Here is a 10,083-nt window from a genome sequence, read left to right on the forward strand (position 1 = left end):
TTCGATCGATCGACTTCGCGACTGCATAAATAATCAATCGATCGATTTTCTTCGACTGATGATGCGATCGATTGATTTCTTTACTGAAGAAATAATCGATCGATCGATCGATCGATTTGCCTTGATCAATTTTTCATCTTTTCAGGATCAGTCTTGAACTCTGGAAATGAACAAATTGCCCTTGATGTATTTTCAGGTCTAATTCAAGTGTTTTGAACTAAATTTCAACTAAGACCTGAAAATAAAACATAAAACAAAACTACAACAAAACGTTATATATACAACACAAACTAGGTCTAACAAATGCAAATTAAGGGGTCTTGAATCGAATAATTCAAGACTTATCACCCTCCCATACAAACGGTGTTGTAGGAGAAGGTCGTCACTGTTTTGTTGATTGGTCATGACCAGGATAAAGCATGCTTTGATACCAACTGACGTAACGGAAGACTAAGGTAACTAATCAAAGAGCAACATCTTTGATTCTATAAAAAGTAGTGTCTTCGTCTTCTACCTAAAAAGATTAAAACAAGCCCGCATGGTAAAAGAAAAATAAAACTCCGTAGAGTATTTGAGAGAAAACTCTCTGAATTGATAATAATTTAATTGATTGAGTTTTACATAATAAACAAGCCTATTTATATAAGAAAAATACTTGTAGAGAAAGTAAACATAATCATAGTAGTAATAGTAAACCTATTCTTAGTAGTAAAAGTAAATCTAATCCTAGTAAGAAAAAGAAATAAATAAAGCAAATCTAGTCCTAGTAAGTAAAGAAAATAAAGTCTTAATTGTAAATAAGAAAATAAAATCAAATCATCGCTTGACGATCAAGTCTTTCTTTTTGTACTTCCATTGTTTGAGAAAAGGTAAGCTTTTAATTAAACTCACTTCCCAATATTATTTTTTTGAAATTGAAAGATGAATATGCTAAATTAAAACTTTTTAAAGATGAATGCTCTAATTGAAAAATTAATAAAATATCAAAAGTTATATTTAATTTTTTTCTTACTTCTTGCAAGGCCTAGATTATTAAATTAATAATTTTGATGCTCTATTTGGTGTTTGGAGATGGAAGTCAAAAGCCAGCCTACCTTTGTTTCTTTGGTCTTTACATGAGATTTCAAATGTTTGAATATACGTTCGAGGCAATTCACATTTGCTTTAGAAAAGTTGATCAAGGCAGTAATAAACGGTCAGCATGGATGAGGATTTGACGGACTGGGCCTAAAAGATTGGACAAGGATTCTCTCCGGTGGACAGTATTCAGTTAGTCTCATTTTAAGGGTAAAATTGTTTTTTAACATTTTTTTTTTTAAGACAATTTTACCATATAAATATAACCAACCGGATGCTGTCCACTTCAATTGAACCGGAGAGAATCAGATGGTAAAAGAATTGTGATGGGGTTGGGTTAGTTTTGTTTTGTAGCCGCATGCATCATGTTCATTGGCATCATATTTTCCTTTCAATCACTTCAGTCAAAAGGTGTTTGCGCTTTACGGGACAGGCCAACCGAAATGAAGCTCCACCATACATGATTGCCCTTGTGGCACCATCTAAATTAGTGCTTGGTTCCTGAGAAGAGCGCAACGCCGATGCCACCGAGCAAATAATGGGGGCAGTTTGACGGCGTTCTGGGTAGCATATTTTCAATCAAACGCAAAAGCTTTTGAGACATTTGACGAGTAGCCATTCTCTTGTTTTCTTTCACCTGTTGGACGGTGGGTTTGCTTCCAACTGGTACCCCATGTTATCATTTTTGTTTTTGTACTAGATGATGGATTTTTCTTCTCTTGGAATTGGTCGGGATTTTTTTTTTTTTCAATGCAGTTCAATTGCACATATCGGTAATGTAACACCCTTAATTATTCTAGTCCAAGCTTAGTGTGCGAGTTGGCGCAAAGTGTTGGGCTTAGCTGTGCAAGTAATTGACATTGGGTCAAAATAGCTTAGTAAAATTAATTGGATCAAACACTTTTAAAGGAGACTAAAAGTTTTTTTTTTTTTTTTTTTTTTTTTTAAAACCCAAAAAAAATGAGGTGCACGATTTAATGGTTTGAAATTTTAAAATCTTAGCCGTTCTTTTCATCTAAGGGTTGATGAGATGCCAGCTGTCTGTTGTCTTGTTTTGAGGCAATACACTTTTGAAATTTCAAAACAAAAAACTATGGGCGCTCAAATTTAAAAACAATCCCAGCTTTCTTCTTCAGTTCTCTCTCCTCTTTTTTTTTTTTTTTTTTTTTCTTTTTATACAGCTCTCCTCTTAGGAGTGTGAACGAGCCGATGTGAGCGGGTATTACTTGTTCGGGATCAGCTCGTTTATGTTGATACGAAGCTCGAACTCGAGCTCGACACGACCCTAAATTTCATGTGCGAGCTCGGCTCGCTAGGGAAGATTTACTGATCGAGCTCGAGCTCAATCATTTTGGTCGATCCCGAGCTCGAGTGTTCGGCTCGAGCTCGGCCCAAATCAAAAAATTTAAATTATTATTTTCTTTATTTTAGCAGAAAGATTAAAAAAAAAAAAAAAAAACCAATTTTGAGCGAAGATAGTAGAGAGAGAGACTCACGGCTTTCTCGCAGGGCTCAGGTTCAATGTAGTACGAGCGGAGTATGAGAGAGAGCGCGTCCTCCGTCTTCTGTTTTACCGGAGCAAAGCAGAACACAAATCGAAAAAGAAAACCACATAAGACATCGAAAGAAAAGGATGTCGAAGCCATGAAAATCGCGTAGAGAAGAGACGTAGTGTGCGTACCTGAAAAATATGAGATTGGAAATGAGAAACAATGCCGGTTTTGTTAAGTAATAATGCCGTTTCCGATGACACCAGGGACGTTAGGTTTTGCAGATAAGTTTCATACTAAGGTAGAAGAAAAGAGGTGAAAGAAAAAGAAATTGGAAAAAGGAAAAATGCAATTTGAAAGATGAAAGAATCAGAAAGATTGGGAAGAGTGCACGCGGCTCAATGTTTGAAGGCTTTAATTGTTACACGGCTCGCTGCGTAGAAAAAATAGAAAGTGGAGAATTGGTTCTGATTGGCAAGTGATTGCACAAAACCGAGTCGTGCTTAGCTGTATTGAGCCACGAGCCAGTCATATCATTGTGGTCCAAGGACAATGCAGTTTCATCAAGAAACTTCTTTTTGCGTCAAATACCCTTCACAAGTAGTTCATACCGATTTTGCCCTTAAGCCTTAATGAGTAGTTTAGACAGATTTGGCGATTTTGCTTGTTCAAGGGTATTTGAGGCAAAGAAGTTTCTTGAAGAAATTGCACTGTCCTCGGTGATATGACTAGCGCTTGACTCGATACTGCAACGCACAACTCAATAAAGATGGAACAGGTTAGTTCCTGTTTAAAAAGTGGTATTGATCGAATGATAATGGAATTGCAGAGAATAGGCAATTTCGAGGTTGCCGTCTCTCCCAGAGCAATTCATCAATTCAAAAGATACCTACCTAAACCTGGTTGACACCTTAAAATGCATAAACAAAGGCCCCGTTTAGTAATCCCTCTCCTCTCAAATCAGCACCCACGCACATTACACCTTCCTGCGCACCGTTTCAAGCACCCCAAAAAGAGGATCCAGCTGTACCACATTTATTCCACTAGTGAATCTCTCTCATCCGCGTGCATGGCACAACCGAATTCCTTATCTCCTCTGTTCTAGACTTCTCTTCAGTTCTCATTTCCCTCTCTTTCCTTGCAAAGCTTCAAGCTTTCCTTTTTCCAGATTAGCCCATTACAAAAAGAATACAAAAATTTTAACAAACATAATCCGAATTGATGCACCAGCTTCATCAAGTTAAGCACATTCCATCTTGTTATAATATTTTATATTAACCATATTATTGTCTTTGACTAGCATTATGCATGGCTCCACTACTGAGGCGTATATTAACAAAAATTAGGCATCAACGACTCTTTTTTAGTAATTCTATTTGTGGATTATAATTTCATCCACAAAAAGAACCTTTGACAGTTAATAGCCACAATGAGTAAAGGATAAATAATTTAGCAGTCCTGTTATTCAATACCATACAATATCAATCACCAATTTCTCCCATAAAATTTCTATATAATATATATATTGGTTCTTTTGTGTTCATATCGAATGAAAAATGGTAGATAATGGGCGGGATAAAATGGTGAAAAAAATAAATAAATAAAATTGTGTAGTTTACTATTTTATTATATCCAAACAAGAAATGCTAAAACTCCTTTTAACGTTTTTTCTGCATGACATTGATTTAATAATAAAAAAATTATCTCAAAATGTGACTTACAAAATGCAATTTTTTAAACAAAAAAATTAAATTCACGTCATTCAGAAGGACACTAAAAAAATGCTAAAAAGAGTTATAGCATTTCTCATATCCGAACAATCAAGTTGCTACGTACGTGAGGGGTTATTTTGGATTTGACCAGTCGAGCCTAAACAAACCGTGTTCTACCCTTAACTAGATGCACAGCAAGCCACGTGGCCTCATAACGCCCAAGTGTTATCCTGACAGACCTGCACTTCTTTTTTGTTTAATTATGTGATGAATAATGCAATAAACTGTTTGACACGTGCATTTTGACACGCGTGAGACGCGTGTCAGATGTGCAAGTCATTAACTGCACAGTTTGACACATGTATCTCAATACACGTGTCAAACCGATTTTTTTTAAAAAAAAAATTCCAAATTGAAATTTTCATTTAAATAAATTTTTTATTTAATTATTTAATTGTATTTTTAAATTAAATTAAAAATACAATTAAATAATTAAATAAAAAACTTCAATTTAGAATTTTTTTTCAATTTAATTTTGTTATTGTTTATTTAAATTTATTTGGGTTAATAAAGTTTTGTTTTTTTTTTTTTTCCAAATTTTATTATTTCCAACCACAAAAATACAAAAAACAAACGTTACATTATTACAAAGAAAGAGAGAGAGACGTAGAGATACAGAGAGAGAGGGAGGCAGAGAGAGATAGGGAGAGAGAGAGACATAGAGATACAGAGAGAGAGGCAGAGAGAGATAGGGAGAGAGCGAGAGAGAGACATAGAGATACAGAGAGAGAGGCAGAGAAAGATAGGGAGAGATACACAGAGAGAGAAAGAGAGAGAGAGAGAGAGAGAGAGAGAGAGAGAGATAGAGAGAGAGAGACCGAGAACCGAGCAGAGAGAGGTGGAGAGAGGGCGTCTCACCGGCGGGAAGGGCGGATGCGCGGTGGCCGGAAGCTGGCCGGTGCGGCTGTGACGGAGAGAGAGAGAGAGAGAGAGAGAGAGAGAGAGAGAGAGAGAGAGAGACCGAGAACCGAGCAGAGAGAGGTGGAGAGAGGGGGTCTCACCGGCGGGAAGGGCGGATGCACGGTGGCTGGAAGCTGGCCGATGCGGTTGTGACGGAAAGGGAGAGAGAGAGAGAGAGAGAGAGAGAGAGAGAGAGAGAGAGAGAGAGAGAGAGACCGAGAACCGAGCAGAAAGAGGTGGAGAGAGGGCGTCTCACCGGCGGGAAGGGCTGATGCGCGGTGGCCGGAAGCTGGCCGGTGCGGCTATGACGGAGAGGGAGAGAGAGTGAGAGAGAGAGAATTCAGATCAGGAATGGGTATATATATATATACACACACACATATATAAGCCGGCATTTCTCCCGCGCAGCTGTCCTGGCCAAACAATTGGGCACGTGTACTCAGTACACGTGCCCAATCCGAGACGTGTATTTAAATACACGTCCCCAATTGTTGAAATTCTATTTAATTAAAAAAAATTATATTTGGAAAAAAATAACAGTTTGACACGTGTATTTAATACACGTGTCCAATTGGACACGCGTATTAAATACGCATGTCCAATTGGACACGCGTATTAAATACACGTGTCCAATTGTTGAAATTCTATTTAATTAAAAAAAAATTATATTTGGGAATAAATAACAGTTTGACACGTGTATTTAATATACGTGTCCAATTGGACACTCGTATTAAATACGCGTGTCCAATTGTTGAAATTCTATTTAATTAAAAAAAAAATTATATTTGGGAAAAATAACAGTTTGACACGTGTATTTAATACACGTGTCCAATTGGACACGCATATTAAATACACGCGTCCAATTGTGAAGATGGTACAATTAGACACGTTTTTCAGAAGACACGTGTCTAATTGGACGCATGTCTATAGTAACCGGTACTGTAGACACGCGTCCAATTGTAGTGATTTTTGTAGTGATAGCTCATTTAATAATCGATTCGAGCACGAGTCGAGTTTATTCGAGCCGATCTCGAGTAAGCTCACGAGTAGCTCAGCTCGTTTACGCCCCTACCTCTTCTTCTTCCTCGCGTCAAGCTGGAAAGACAATCCCATCTTTTACAAGTCGTCCTCGGCGCATGTCACGCCAGCCTTCAACAACCCAATGAACAGCCCCTCCCACGGCCCCCACTCACGCGCCTCCTCTGCCAGCCGCTTCTCTGGCACCGGCTGGAAGCCAAATCGGAAGCAAAATGACAAGCGCTGGCCCATTGCAACGTAATCGAAGAGTAAGGAAACTATGACGAGCTCTATGGCTACCGTAGAGGGGTTTCGAGGAGTTACCAGCTTTAGATTGCGGTGCTTGGGTTCGTTGTGATTTTCAGCGTCTACTCGCGTCATTGTCAAGGTACTGCGAGGTACTGCGAAAATGCTTTGTACTTATACACAAGGTGCATGACTGCATGTTGTGCTTTGAAATAAATGAGACGATAGTGATTGGTTTTTGGTTGTTAAATCTGGCTACTTAGTGTCTGCAAGTGATGGCTGAGGAACCCATAAACTTTGTGTGGGAAAAGGTCCCCTTTTTATTTGTTGGAAGAACAAGGGCTATAGTTTGTTCTTATAATGTTAATTTTGGTTTTCAATGGCCAGTGTGTCACAACTATTCATTAACAGCAATGGGATTTTGGTTTTTAGCTTTGTTGTTGGTTTGAATTATATTAGTAGATATAGAATAGTCTCATGGAATAAAAATCCGTGGGCTTCATCTATCAACCAATTGTTTTGAGAAATATGATTGCAAGTTAATTAGAACATGTTTGGAATGCTTTTGATTTTTTCATGGTGGGCCGTGTGCTAGTGTCGCAGAACTTGACGACCTAAATCTGTGTTTCTGTTGGTGTGAATACCTAAACTATATTTATAATTCATAGCTTTGTGTTGCATTTCATAGGGGGATTGCGGCGACAATGAAAAAGATGTTGGAGTCCGATATTTGCATTTCATAGGGGGATCATGAGTATGTAGAGAATGTATAGTAGTTTTTAGATATGTGAATGGGTTGAATTAGGACGAGATTGATCGACCAAATGCAGTTTATGGACTACTAAGCTCTGAGATCTTTGTACTTGTTACCATACTGCTGATAATTCTATCATCTTGTAAGCGTGTTTGGATTAGATTTGGATATGAAATTGTGCAAACTGCAAATTTTATTTTTCATTCTACTCTTCAAAATTATATGAGTAGCAATTGTAAGAAATTACATATGTGTCCCTTAGACACATTTAATTCATTGTAACGGTTGGAATTTAAATAATTATCATAACGGTAATTATTTAATTTATTGTAACGGTTGGAATTTAAATAATTATCATAACGGTAATTATTTAATATAAGGATTGAATATGATTTATTCCACATTAAGTTATATGAAATCGTAACGGTTTAAAACGGTTTTTATATTAAATTTTCTGATTTATTCTCCTTGATGGGAGGAGAATAATCAGCTATCTATTGATGATGAGGGTCCCTAGCCTACCTATATATAGAGCCATGTGTATCCATCTATTGGCACACTCATAGGCATAGGCCAGAAGAACTCTCTGAATTTTGTTTTTACAGATTTTGGTGTTGTAGAAAACTTCTTCGTTCTTCGTTCTTCGTTCTTCGTTCTTCGTTCTTCATCAAGCTTGAACAAAATATGGCTGGAGGTATTTATAATTCCGCTGCTTATTATTTTATAGCATTTTATTTATATATTATGTTTACATGTGGTATCAGAGCCAGCCTCTATGCCAATTTGTTCAGCTTTTAGTTTTGGTAATTCTTTATTAGTTGAATTGTGCAAATTTCTGTGTATCTGTTTATTGATAATTTCACATATTGTTTTGGGAATTTTACATATGTGTGAAAATCTCTTAATAATTGCACATCGTAAAACATGAACACTATAAAGCATGAAAGCATAGATATGAATATTTTTATTGAGAAACTTGCTACACTAACATGTGGGTATTTGGGTAGGGTTTAAAACCCATGCAGTTTTTGGGTTATAAAGTGGGCCGACCCGAATGGGTCAGCCCAATGAGGTTATCTGACCCAGCCCTAAAAGCCCAAACCATTTATAGTAGCCCATCAAGAATTAAAAAAAAAAAAAATTGGGTTATTGTGGGGTTTAGAACTTGGGTTTCCAAGTGTAAAGGGCCTAAGGCCACTTACTAAACCATTAGGCCATGATATTTATTATGCTATCATGTCATAAATTTATTTTGTTATGTTTATATGTTCAATATTAAAATTATTGTTTCTTTAATACTTGAACTTAGGAATATAATTAATTTTAATTATATTGTTTAAATATAATTTGTTTGATGCCTAGACCTAAGAATAATTAACAATACCATACATGCTGGCGTGTTTACAGTAATATCCGAGAATGCAATGTCTAGAAAAGTTCTGGCTAAGGAAAGTCTTGGGATTTAAGTGTGTCCGTTGTGACCCCCCTCACTTTCCTGGGAACTCACCTGGTTGCACCTTGGAAAATTACTGTTTACCCCATTTAGGTATTGGTTTGTTATATTCTTAGGACTTTTGTGAGCATCTATACAGTTAATAGATGTTAATGAAGTAGTAATTATTATAATATTTTTGGGAGAGCCGCAGCATCCCAATTTTAGAATAATAATTACATCAAGGTTATACACATGAACTTCATATAGAAAAACTAACATCGATTATGTAATTAATTCATAAACTTAATTGCTAATCCCCATAGGGAAGTTTTTATTTTTATGATTTAATTAGAATAAGATAATAAATTTAATGTTAAAAATAAAATTTCTCTTAGGCCCACAGGTACGGAGAATTTTATTTATTAATATTTAAATTTATTAGTCTTATTAATAAAGGGTAAATTTCATGCGTGATGCAACCTTTGCCCACAGGTAGGTTGAAATTTACTATTTACTATTAAATTAGCATTGGTTAATTTAAAATAAAGTTTCATAGCATTAAAAATTTTTCCTTGATTATTTCAGCTATTTCTACTACTGCTATTCTAGAAAGTACTGTTCTAATGCTTAATGGGAACAATTTTTCTGAGTGGAAAGAAAATTTACTTTTCTATTTGGGGTGCTTAGAACTTGATTTGGCGCTCTGTGAGGACGAACCACCTGCCCTCACGGATACTAGTACGCCATTAGAAGTTACGAAGCATGAGAGGTGGGAGCGATCTAATCGCCTAAGTCTCATGTTTATGAAGTCTCACGTAACTAAGGGCATTAGGGGTTCTATCCCTGAATGCAAAAAGGCAACAGAGTTCATGCGGGCTGTTGAGGAACAATTTGTAAGTTCCGATAAGGCATTATCAAGCACCCTAATGAAGAAACTCTCAAGCAAAACCTTTGACAGATCCAGAAGTGTGCGAGAGCACATTATGGAAATGAGGGACATGGCAGCTCAACTGAAGTCCCTGGAGATTGATATTTCTGATTCCTTCTTAGTTCATTTCATCTTGAACTCACTCCCGACTGAGTACTCTCCTTTTAAGATATCCTATAACACACATAAGGATATATGGTCAGTAAATGAACTTCTGACCATGTGTGTTCAGGAGGAGGAAAGGCTAAAGCAGGAGAAACCACAGAGTGTTCACTTTGTGGCTACTCATGATAAGGGAAAGAGTAAAAGAGGCAAAAGTGCCCCGCATCTCAAGAAAGACAACAAGTTGTCAATCAAGAAAAATGACAATAAGGATACTTGTTTCTTCTGCAATAAAAGGGGGCATATGAAGAAGGATTGCCAAAAGTACAAAAGATGGCTTGAAAAGAAAGGTAATATCATAT

The sequence above is a fragment of the Alnus glutinosa genome, chromosome 14 (genome assembly GCF_958979055.1).
Source record: "Alnus glutinosa chromosome 14, dhAlnGlut1.1, whole genome shotgun sequence".
NCBI classification, from domain to species: domain Eukaryota; kingdom Viridiplantae; phylum Streptophyta; class Magnoliopsida; order Fagales; family Betulaceae; genus Alnus; species Alnus glutinosa.